The sequence below is a fragment of the Tasmannia lanceolata genome, unplaced genomic scaffold, assembly GCF_043159265.1.
Source record: "Tasmannia lanceolata isolate RefF3 unplaced genomic scaffold, GAP_Taslan_0.1 ptg000011l, whole genome shotgun sequence".
Lineage (NCBI taxonomy): Eukaryota > Viridiplantae > Streptophyta > Magnoliopsida > Canellales > Winteraceae > Tasmannia > Tasmannia lanceolata.
The window spans coordinates 23,705,004-23,716,669 of record NW_027518688.1 but is presented as its reverse complement, the minus strand read 5'-3'; the positions used below and the strand labels follow the sequence as shown (position 1 = coordinate 23,716,669).

The following is an 11,666-nucleotide window of genomic DNA, read 5'->3' as shown; positions in this document are numbered from 1 at the left end:
TTATCTTGTTTCCCCATTTCATTTCTCATTTTTCACTCTTCCCTCAAAGGGTTTTTCGGCGCAGTTGTGTGTTGACAACCACATGCCTCGCACTTAGGGCTGGCAATTTCACCCGAAAAGTGGGGATCCGCCCCGTTTGGGGGTTGGGATTCCCCGATTTGAGAGGGGAAGGGGATTTTAAAAATTCCCCGGTGCGGGGAGGGGAAGGGGAAAGGGATGGAGTTGTCCCCTCCCCGCCCCGCCTCGCCCCGTTAATCAATGCCATTTTTTTGTATATTTTTAAGTGTTTTTTTTTTTAGGAAAACTACTAGAAACTCTGTGGATCGGCTACAAGATTCCCCCAAACATAGACTTAGCTTGTCTTTTCCTTTTAATTAGCTTCTGAGAGCATTTTGGGAACTACAATAACCTTTTGACAGATGTTGAAATAATAAAGATAAGCTGAGTGAGTGAGTGTATGCAATTATCAAAAAATCGTAGTGCCAACATCGGTAGCCAAAATAAATTGCATTTTATTATTAAAAGTATAGTATGGCCCGCACCATATGATGATCCAAACCATCCATTAGATGGGGCACACCCTAAATAGGTTGTGCCCCAAAAATCATTTCCATAGGTTGATCCTAACCCTCCGATCTATAGAGGAATAGGATCATTCAGTACCTCTACAGATCGGAGGGTTAGGATCAACCTAAGGAAATGATTTTTTGGGCGCAACCTATTTACGGTGTGCACCATCTAATGGACGGTTTGGATCATCCTATGGTGCGGGTCATACCTTACTTTTAATAAAGTCAGGAGTGCGATCATCAGAATACAGTAGTGCTCATAACATTTCCCAAAATTAATGATCCAAAATGGGGTCTGGATGTTGGATACTCTAAGTGGCAGGCTATGATACCACTTGATCTAAAATTGAAGTTGGATCGAATCAATTAGCAATGTGCGGAAATCCCATCATCCAACAACAGCTACTGTCGGTCCAATGGGTCCATCCATCCATCGTCCACACACAAATACCGAATATGGATCTGCCCTCTCTTATTAAATCTTCAAGTAAAAAAACAGTGCAAACAAGTGAAATCTGGACGTTCGTTGCTGCCCAGCATTTCAATCAATATATAAAGAAGAGAAGACAAACTCCTTATACCAATCTCTTGTTAATTTAATTAACAGCTAGCCTATCGATTGTTAGTTTATAACATTTTTATATATTGAAATTGCATCAAGTTGATTAGGGACACCCAGCATTAGTGTATCAATGACTAAAGAGGGGGTGATGTTGGGGCGGGGCGGGGCGGGGATTTTGTCCCCGAAAGATGCGGGGAGGGGAAGGGGATTAGATATTCCTCGCGGGGAGGGGAAGGGGATTAGATATTCCTCGCGGGGAGGGGAGGGGGATTCCCCACCATCCCCGCAGAGGGGAGGGGGGAAATTCCCCGCAGAGGGGAAGGGGTAGGGGACCCCAACATCCGGCCCCCGACCCGCCCCTTTGCCAGCCCTACTCGCACTTGGCTTAAAGACCTTGGTTTTGGATACATGTGATGCAGGCTGATCACGAGAGATGGGCTTATACCCAACAGCAGGGGCGATGCCAGAAATTTTGCACAAGGGGGGCAAAAATTATAGTAATTTTTTTTCTATCTTAAAATTAAGATAGAAAAAATTTCTATCTGAAATTTTGCAGAAGGGGGCAAAAATTATAGTAAAATTTGCACAAGGAAGGGATATAAAAATGGTAAAATTAAAATTTTAAACTTATTTTTTATCTTAGGGATGGTTGGAAAGGGGGGCATATTTTTTAAAAAAGGGGGTAAGTATAAAAAAATATTAAAAAATAAAGGAATATTTTTTTTCCCCAAAAAATTAATGCTCTGTTTGGTTGTCGAGTTTTTTTTGTTCCTGGGAGTTTTGTGGGAGAGTAAGTTAAATTTTGGTCCCATCCCATGTTTGGTTGCCTTTTAGCACTAGGTTTATTTTAATCTCACTCTTGTAATGATTACTTGTGGGGTGAATTTTTTAATCCCACTTTTGTAATGATTGCCTTTTCATCCCATCCCAAGATAACCCCAGGAACAAAAATAAACTCAGGAACCAAAAATAAGCTTGAGAAGAATTTTTTTTCTACCCAACAGTTCAAGCAACCAAACAAAGGTTTTTTTTTTTCCCACCATATCTCCCAGGGTATTTTTTTCTCCCACATAACCAAACATGGGATTTTTATTTTACCAGGATACTTCTAGGACTTTTTTTTTCCCACCTATCTCCCAGGGTATTTTTTTCTCCCACATAACTCCTAGGAACAAAAAAAACCCGGCAACCATACAGAGCATAAGGGGGGCAATTGTCCCCATTGCCTTTCAAGTGCCATCGCCCCTGCCCAACAGCTCTCTTTAGCTAGGGTGAAAGAAACATAGGCTGCAAGGAAGCAAGTTGTTGTCAACAGCTTGGAAGTCATTCTCTCACGCACCATCGTGAATCCCCCATTTCCAAAGTCGCTTTGCATCATTCCAGCGTGAAATCAAACCACAAATTACCAGGCAGCGACCGGGCAATCCACAACAGCATCATTCTTCGGCCGTGCAACTAAGGAACAACTCTATTTCTTCCGGCCAACTCCATATCGTCCATCCAACCAGACCGTCTCGACAAGAAAAAAGGTATAACCCTTTCCTCCACCCTACGTACAACCAATCGTCGTTCCGGAGAAGAAAACGAGTTTGTGTTCGTTTCTGTAAAGAAACATCGTTTTCAGGGTCAACTCAGTCAGACTCGGGTTTATCTGGGTCTGATTTGGTGTTATCTAGGTTGATAACCCCAAGTCAAAACCAGATAACGCTGAATCTGACCTTGATAATGCCGAGTTAGACCTGAGTCTGACGTAAATAACCCTGAGTTAGACCTTGATAACCCCGAGTTAGACCGGATAACTCCGAATCACAACATGATAACCCTGATTCTTACCAAGATGATCCCGAGTCTGTAATTTTTAGTACTTTTCACATGTTTATTGGTTTTTACTATAATACATCATGTTTTTCAACTATCTGTGTTGTACGTTTTGATTAAGTGATGAACTGTTTCGGCATTTTTAGGGAAATGCTCTTAGCAGAACCATATTTTGATAATTGCACAGACCTAGCATGTCCTGTATGTTTTAATTGTCTTTGTGAGGGCTTCTTGAGAAATGTAAGAACCTTTTGACAGCTCATTAAATGCTAAAAGGCATGTTTTGGTGATTGAACCGACCCAACTTGTCTTTTCTGTTTTAATTGTCTTTGGGAGGGCATTTTGAGAACTGTATCAACCTTCTGGCACCTCTTTAAATACTAAAAGACATGTTTTGATAATTGCACAGACCCAGCTTGTCTTGTCTGTTTTAATTGTCTTTCTAAGGGCGTTTTGAGAACTGTAATAACCTTTTGAAAGTTCTTTAAATACTAGAAGACAAGGTCGGTCTGTACAATTATTAAAACATGTTTTTTCTGATTTCATGTCTCTCTTTTTTTATTATGAGTAGTCATTAGTAATATGGTTCTTAAGTTCTGATTTTCGAAAATGAACTTGAAACGATGGATGCTACAATGTGAAACTAACAGTTTACTCCAAAAGCTTAAGCTGTTGGAGAAGGCGTTATAAATCTTTCAAAATTGTTTTGGAGGGAACATCATCTACCTCAAATCCTCAGCAAGGTGGGTCAGAGAGTAGGGGAACATTTTCTTAGCTTCCCGTGTTTGTTCCAAGGGATTCTCACACAAACCAGTTCTCTAGATTGCCTTGAGCCTTCCATTTAATTTCTGGTTGGGTTTCTTTCATATTGGATCAGGAATAATTCAATGTCATGATGGAGTGGGAGAGACAAATGTCTAGTTCAGCAGACCAACATTCTATCTGGTTGGTAGTTGTTTTTTTTTCATAGTATTAAGGAACTTTCTTTTTAAAACATCACAAAACCTCATAGCTACACATTTTCTTTGAGATAGGAGTATTTTGGTAATTTTCTATGAGACAGACAGGGTTGCTCGAACGACGTGGATCCACCCTTGGATCTAGTAAGGGCGAACTTGGCTTTATCATTCTTCTAGATGAATTTTTCATAGTACTACATGGAACAAACAATTGACAAAAATAGTTCCAGAATAGAAAACAGAAAATAAAGTTGAGAAATAATAGCTAAACTAACAGCCCCATTGATTTATACCAAGAAATGATATCCATACTCCTTTTTTTTAATGGGTTTTGCTAACAAGTGCCCCCTTAAGATGCATTGGAAAAGAAATTTTACACATATTTTAATAAAAAGTACTCGGAATTTGTAAAATTCTCAAAGGATGTGTAAACTGATTGTAAAATTTCTTTTCCAATGCACCTCACTAGTTAGCAAATCCTTTTTTTAATATAGGCACCCTTTATTTATACCTTCCAAATTAGTTGTCGAAGTCCAGTACAATTTCAAAACCTTTGAAGGTCCTCGATAAGAGACTGCAGTGTGATAGTTAGGAATGCTAGAAAGGAGGTGACGTCCAGCCAATGGTAGAGCCCTTTCACTTGAATTTTGCAAGGGCATCCTTCAATCTAGCATTGCTCAATAGTTATTCATTGTTTGTCACACAACTATATCCATGATAAAATCTATCCCAAAGAAATACTTTTGTCTTCAGAAAAAAGAGGATAAGAGTGATTCCTTGTCCCAAAAAATTGAATTTCAAGGATAAGAATTATTCATTGTTTGTCACACAACAATCCATGATAAAAATCTATCCTAAAGAAACACTTTATATTCAACAAAAAAGGGGATAAGAGTGATTCCTTCCTCGCAAAAAGTGGAATTGTACTTATCCTTGTATTTTAAGATAGTGTTTTTTAGAGATCAAAATGATATGAGGAATGCTAGAGTGAAGGGAGCCCTTTCAAAAATGACATGAAAGGGCTCCCCCATTGGCTACACATCACTCTAAAATGTAAAAATACAAGAGTGTTAAATTCACTTTGGTGATGTGAAGCCTATGGGAGAGCCCTTTCATTTCAGTTTTGCAAGGGTTCCCTTTATTCTAGCATTCCTCGATATGATATACATATAACTTATCCGGAAAAACCTATGCTGGAGTATAAAAGCAAGACTCAAGGTCTTATCAATGAAATGTAACTTCCAATATCAGTAGACAGAAATTATATGGTGCCCAACCTTCAAGTCCCTCGTAGGTGGCATAATGAAAGTACCATCCTTGATATTTGATCCAATAGAAGCCTCATAAAATGTGGGCAGCTGTTGGATCAAATATTGATGACTCAGTTGGGCTTCTCGCTGCCTGGAAAAATGCTGTTGATGTGCTGCATTATCCTGCTCTTTGATCCAGGTCCTGGAATGGCTCCTTCTGCTTCGAGACCCCTTCTCCTTTCTGACATTGCCTTCAGTTGCGCTTGGCTTCTGTTGCCCTCTACTATGGCCAGCTTCTTCTCCTCTATATCTAGTCTATCTGATAGATGCCGGCTCGCTCTCTACCTGGTTCCTGGTTCGGGGCATTTGACTTTTGCTGACTTCGGTCTGCTTGGTGATTTGTTTTTTCTTTTGGATGTTTCTTTTCTCGCTTGGCGCCACTTTAGGCCCTCTCTATAATCTTTGATCTCTCTCTCTCTCTCTCTTGAAAGATGACTTTTATTGATACTCAAGAGGTTACATGTGAAGGGACAAGGTGTCCCAAATCAGCCCATTAAAATATAATACAGAGATTGAACTTTGATGTCTCTATTTTTCTAATATATCTGGTCGGGGTCCGCCTAACCCCAGCTTACCCAAAAAAAAAATATCAAGGGCAGTAGCGCTAGCACGGTACCTACGGTCCGCCACCATATAAAAACTCAAGTAGAAAACCCAAAAATGTTTAGTAGATAAGTGCCATTAACAAAACAAGTAACTGAAGATACAATTTCCCTTTAAATGAACCATAATTTAAACCATAGTCTCTAATGCAAAATGATCAGTGGGTTTCCATCAAAACAAAATTCAACTAGTTTTCTTACTATCAATTCAAATGAAATCTGAGCCGTAGAAACTCTCACTATCTAAACATATTAGTGACATAAGGAAAGAAATTACGGCAATGATCAATCCACGGATCCCATGTCTTGATCTTCTCCATCATTTTGATATGGATGTTATAAACATGAAATTTATAGTTGGTTCCGCCGTCCGATCTTGATGGCCACACAATCCGTTTGCCATCGTAGAAAAGCGGGTAGAAAACGTGATTCAGTTGTGTTATCCTAACTTTTGGTTTCATCCTCCATCGGATATTATTATAGTCCTCGAGTACCCAGATCGTTATTATGTTGGGTGAAACTTGAACAAGATTTATAAAACCTTCGCTTGATCCGAACCATAAGTCCGATAAGTCGCTCTTTTAGGTGGTGAATACTTTTTGTGGCAACTCAACCGTCCTAGGGAGCTCCTTATCTACATGGAATGCAACAATGTCCCCCCTCTCTCGAAGCCAATGCAGGGCCCCATTCAAGTAAACAGCACAATTCCGATAGACAAACTCGCTCGGAGGACACGACAAGGTGTCACCAGAAAATCTCCATGAACCAGTCTCCGATGAAAAAAAATCTTAAATTCAAATACGTCGTGACCAGGAACGTATTTGGATTTCTTCCTAATGATACTAACCACCTTATAGTGACACATTCTGAACTGATGAAGATCAACGGCTAATCCAAACCGAGTGTTAAAGCTCTCAAACTCAAGACTAGGTAGTTGCTGTAGGGTCCTTTGACTAGGTAGTTGCTGGCGGGTCCTTTTGGTGGGGTCACACACATAGTATCGATGATAACGTGGCAGAGGAGTAACCCGTGACAAGAAGCGACGATCGAAATTCGATTATCCAATGGTGGAGGGAATCCGAGAGTAGTGTCGGGAGCATCGGAGCCGTAGATCCTGTCATCTTCTATAGGAAAGTACATGACCCTACCACCCCCGGAATGTGCAGTCACTTGTAAGAGTCCTAAGACGTTTTGGTTGGATCTTTGGGCCTGGATGGCTATGAAATAAGGGTCAGATATTAACATAGACCACCTAGAGTTGATGCACTTGAGTCGACCTAAGGTCTTTGCTGGCAGTCGTGAGAGGACAACCGAAAGAATGTCATCTGGAAAGGAATCCATGGAGAATTCAGCAAATGGATGTTCGGGGATTTTGCTTGTAAATGGGACTTGATGATGGCTATGTTGCCAAGGGGGTTGTTCATATTAGGGCTGCAACTCGAGCCGGGTAAAACCCGACCCGCATCGACCCGACCCGAAAATAGCCTGGGTCGGGTTCAGGTTTCATGGGTTTCAGGTCGAGCCGGGTTCAGCATTCAAAAGCCCGCATGAATCTCAGGTCGAGCCGGGTTTAAAGGGGCCCGACCCGACCCGACCCGACCCGAGTTACATAAGTTATAGTATGTACATTTTTTTCTATTGTTAGTTAAAAGTTAAAGGGATAATTACATTTACACCCCCTCTAGTTTCTGACACATCCACTTCCACCCCTATAGTTTAAAACATGACAAATACACCCTTGCAGTTTCAATTTGTTTAAGGTAGGCCCCCTCAGCTGAAGGTTCCTCCATAGATTGAAGGGTTAGGATGATCCGATGGAGCTGATTTTTTGGGCACACCCTAACTATGTCAGGACCCATCAAATGAACGCTTTGGATCATCCAAACAATGTGGGCCCACATTATTTGGATGATTTTTTGGTAGTGTTTGGATTCGGGTAGGGGCCCACATTATTTGGATGATCCAAAGCGTTCATTTGATGGGTACTGACATAGATATGGTGTGCCCAAAAAATCAGCTCCATCGGATCATCCTAACCCTTCAATCTATGGACGAACCTTCAGCTGAGGGGGCAAACCTTAAACAAATTGAAACTACAGGGGTGTATTTGTCACGTTTTAAATTATAGGGGTGGAAGTGGATGTGTCAGAAACTAGAGGGGGTGTAAATGTAATTATCCCAAAGTTAAAAGTGAAAACCCACGCACCCACTGTTACTGTATGTGAGTGTAATTTCTGCTTCTATGAGTTGAGTTGATTCAAGTGTTTCATTCAGCATTGTTTGATTGTAATTACAACATTGTTTGATTACAGCATTGTTTGATTCAAGTGTGATGAGTGTAATTACATCATTGTTTGATTCAAGTGTAATGTGAGTGTAATTTCTGCTTCCATGAGTTGAGTTGCCTTGCCAAACAAGAATTTTCCTTAAAAATTTGCGTCAACGTGAAAAAACCCGACCCGACCCGAGATTTATCACGGGTAGGGCCGGGTTTGGGAATCGTGGGTTTTCCGAAAAAAAACCCGACCCGACCCGACCCGAGATATTTCTCGGGTAGGGTTGGGTTATCCAAAACCCGACCCGCCCGACCCGAGTTGCAGCCCTAGTTCATATGGACCACCCAGCAACAGATATTTGTGTTAGAATTTTAATCAAATTTAAGTGGAAATCGATTGTTACCTCTGGCCATAATGATCAGATTGAAGTTGCCGACTATATGGGTGATCCCAAGGTTGAAGAACCTCTCTGATTAAAACCCTAATCCTTTTACTTTATTGATCAAAAGGAATGAGTTAGTTTCTTAAATTTCAGACTCTTACTAACCTTAGACTCTTGTTGAGAGTTATCTTTAAGAATCCAAAAACCTATAATTAGAAATCATTTAAACTTTCCCTAATTAACCCTAATTAACTAGGAAAGTTCATCTGACGTGTCACCTAAGATTCCCCACAATCAGCTAAATAACGCAACTCCAGGATTCCCTGATTTATCGCCATCCGAAACCTAAACCCGAAACGAATAGGTAATTTCAGGATTCCCTAATTTATTGCCTATTTTTTTAGGCGATTACCTTCCCAAACACTCCTACCAATTTCATTGGGCCTATTTCAAGAATCAAATATTTTCAGATTTCGAGAACAAATCTTGAAAACGACCATTGCCTGATAGGTAGGGCTGCAACTCGGGTCGGGTTTTGGAGAACCCAACCCTACCCGAGAAATATCTCGGGTCGGGTTTTTTTTCTCGGAAAACCCACGATTCCCAAACCGGGCCCTACCCATGATAAATCTCGAGTCGGCTCGGGTTTTTTCACGTTGACGCAATTTTTTAAGGAAAATTCTTATTTGGCAAGGCATCTCAACTTATAGAAGCAGAAATTACACTCACATTACACTTGAATCAAACAATGATGTAATTACACTCACATTACACTTGAATCAAACAATGCTGTAATCAAACAATGTTGTAATTACAATCAAACAATGCTGAATCAAACACTTGAATCAACTCAACTCATAGAAGCAGAAATTACACTCACATACAATAACAGTGGGTGCGTGGGTTTTCACTTTTAACTTTTAACTAACAATAGAAAAAAATGTACATACTATAACTTATGTAACTCGAGTCGGGCCCCTTCAAACCCGGCTCGACCGGAGATTCATGCAGGCTTTTGAATGCTCAACCCGGCTCGACCCGAAACCCATGAAACCTGAACCCAACCCAAGCTATTTTCGGGTCGGGTCGATGCGGGTCGGGTAAAACCCGGCTCGAGTTGCAGCCCTACTAATAGGAAATGATATTCCCCCCCTTAACGGATAAAATCGTCCGGGGGTGGATTTTATCCCTCAGAGAGGGAAAATACTAATTTTCCACCATTTTGTTTGTCCTTTCCTGAAAATGACTGAAAAGACAAACTCTTTTCCAGAAATGACTGAAAAGACAAACTGAAGGGTAGAAATGTAACCGTATTTGGAAAAAGAAAAAAGACAACTAAAAAGGGTGGGAATATCATTCATCTTGCATAATTTGTGACTTTCCAAATTACACAATTGATTTGCTGGGCTAAATCCCCATATCTCGGTTGGAAGATGCCTCATGCCTAAACCACGAGGTTGTAGCTTCAAGCATGCTTAAAAAGAGTAAATATAAAGGGATGTGACATATCTGCCCCTTTTCCCGGGGCCACCCACTTTAGTGTATTTGTATTCATGGCCACCCATTTTAGCAGGGTGGCCCAGGGAATGAAAAGGAGTCGAGTATATATCATTTCCCAATAAAGATCATTGATTTACAGGGAGAAAAAAACAATTCATCCCCTTGAATCAGCAATAGGAATCAAAGACTGCCTATCACTGTTCATTCAAAGCTCCGGACTCGAGTCCAACCTCAAAATATCAGAAGTGTTCTTCACTGGTTCCTGTTCTCAACCCAAGGAAGCCATTTGTAGTCTGGACATCTCCCTATCAAATATCTGGGCTTACCTCTGATTACTCCAAGACTGACGTTGAAAGATTGCCAGCCACTTATTGGGAGAATTTGTAACAAAATATCAAGCTGGACAAATCTTCATCTATCTCGAGCAGGTTTGTGAAGACTGCTCAATGCTTTTTAAATTTATTGGTCCTCATCTTTTAACCTCCCAGCTGGAATCCTATCCACTATTGAAAATTAAACTCCTTTATTGACAATTAAACTCCTTAAAGACTCCACAAAAAATATCAACCCATTGCTTGGTCTTTTTTCTGCAAACCAAAGCAAGGAGGGATTGGATTAAGAAAACTAATAGACACAAACAGGGTCTTTGGATGATAAATTTTGGGCGATGATAAACTCGCCCCCTTTAGGATAAATTGGCCATTAACAAAACAAGGGACTGAGGATATATATCATTTCCCTTTAAATAAAATCATAACCATAGCTTTAATACTGATCAATGCAAAATTCAGTGGGTTTACATCAAAACTAAATTCAATTGGTTTTCTTACTATCCATCCAAATGAAATTGAGCCATGGAAACTCTCACTACAAGGAAAGAAATTAACCCGGGTGTGGCTCTTTGGCTTAAAGTCATGGGTGGGTGTGCTACCCAGTGAGAGTTCGAATCCCTGGGTTTATCCGATGCACGTGGCTTACAGGTGGTTTCGTGCATACATAGGGAATAGTCCCACCCTAAAAATTGCGGTGGGGATACTATGTCATCAAAAATAATAATAATAATAATAATAAGGAAAGAAATTCTGGAAACAACCCAATGTCTTGATCTTCTCCGTTTTGATATGGATACTATAAACATGGAATTTACGGTAGGTTTAGCCGGCCGATCTTGATGCCCACACGATCCATTTGCCAGGGTAGAAAAAAGCAGGAGGCTCCTGTGGTTCAATTGTCTAATCCCAACCTTTGGTTTCATACGGATATTGTTGTAATCCTCAAGCATTGACATTATTTTCCCTGAAAGTGAACCATTTTTGCGAAATCCCCCCTTTCAAAATTTGTTTAAATTAAAATACACAAACCACCTTCTAGTGACACATTTGGAACGGATGGAGATCAACGGCTAATCCAAACCAAGGTTATCTTCTAGAGGAAGGTACATGACCCTACCAAACATGGGATATGCATTCATGTGTAGGAGTACTCTAAGACGTTTTGGTGATATTAACATAGACCACCTGAGTTGGTGCACTTGGGTCTTTGCTGGTAGTGGTGAGAGAATATCTGAAAGAATATTATCATAAAAAGGAATCCATGACCCTTCATTCGACTCAGAATTAAGGAGAAGGTGAAAATTTTATGAATTTCACTAGACTTGGATGCTATTACAAGAGGATCATTGTGTGCTT

The 11,666-nt window shown here is 40.4% G+C and overlaps 1 long non-coding RNA gene across 1 annotated transcript; it reads left to right on the top strand.

Moving 5' to 3' along the window:
• Positions 1-1,991: 1,991 nt before the first annotated feature.
• On the top strand, positions 1,992-3,248 carry LOC143886285 (uncharacterized). The gene is made up of 2 exons (XR_013253731.1): positions 1,992-2,660; positions 3,096-3,248. It is a non-coding gene; the product is annotated as an uncharacterized LOC143886285 (long non-coding RNA).
• Positions 3,249-11,666: the final 8,418 nt, after the last annotated feature.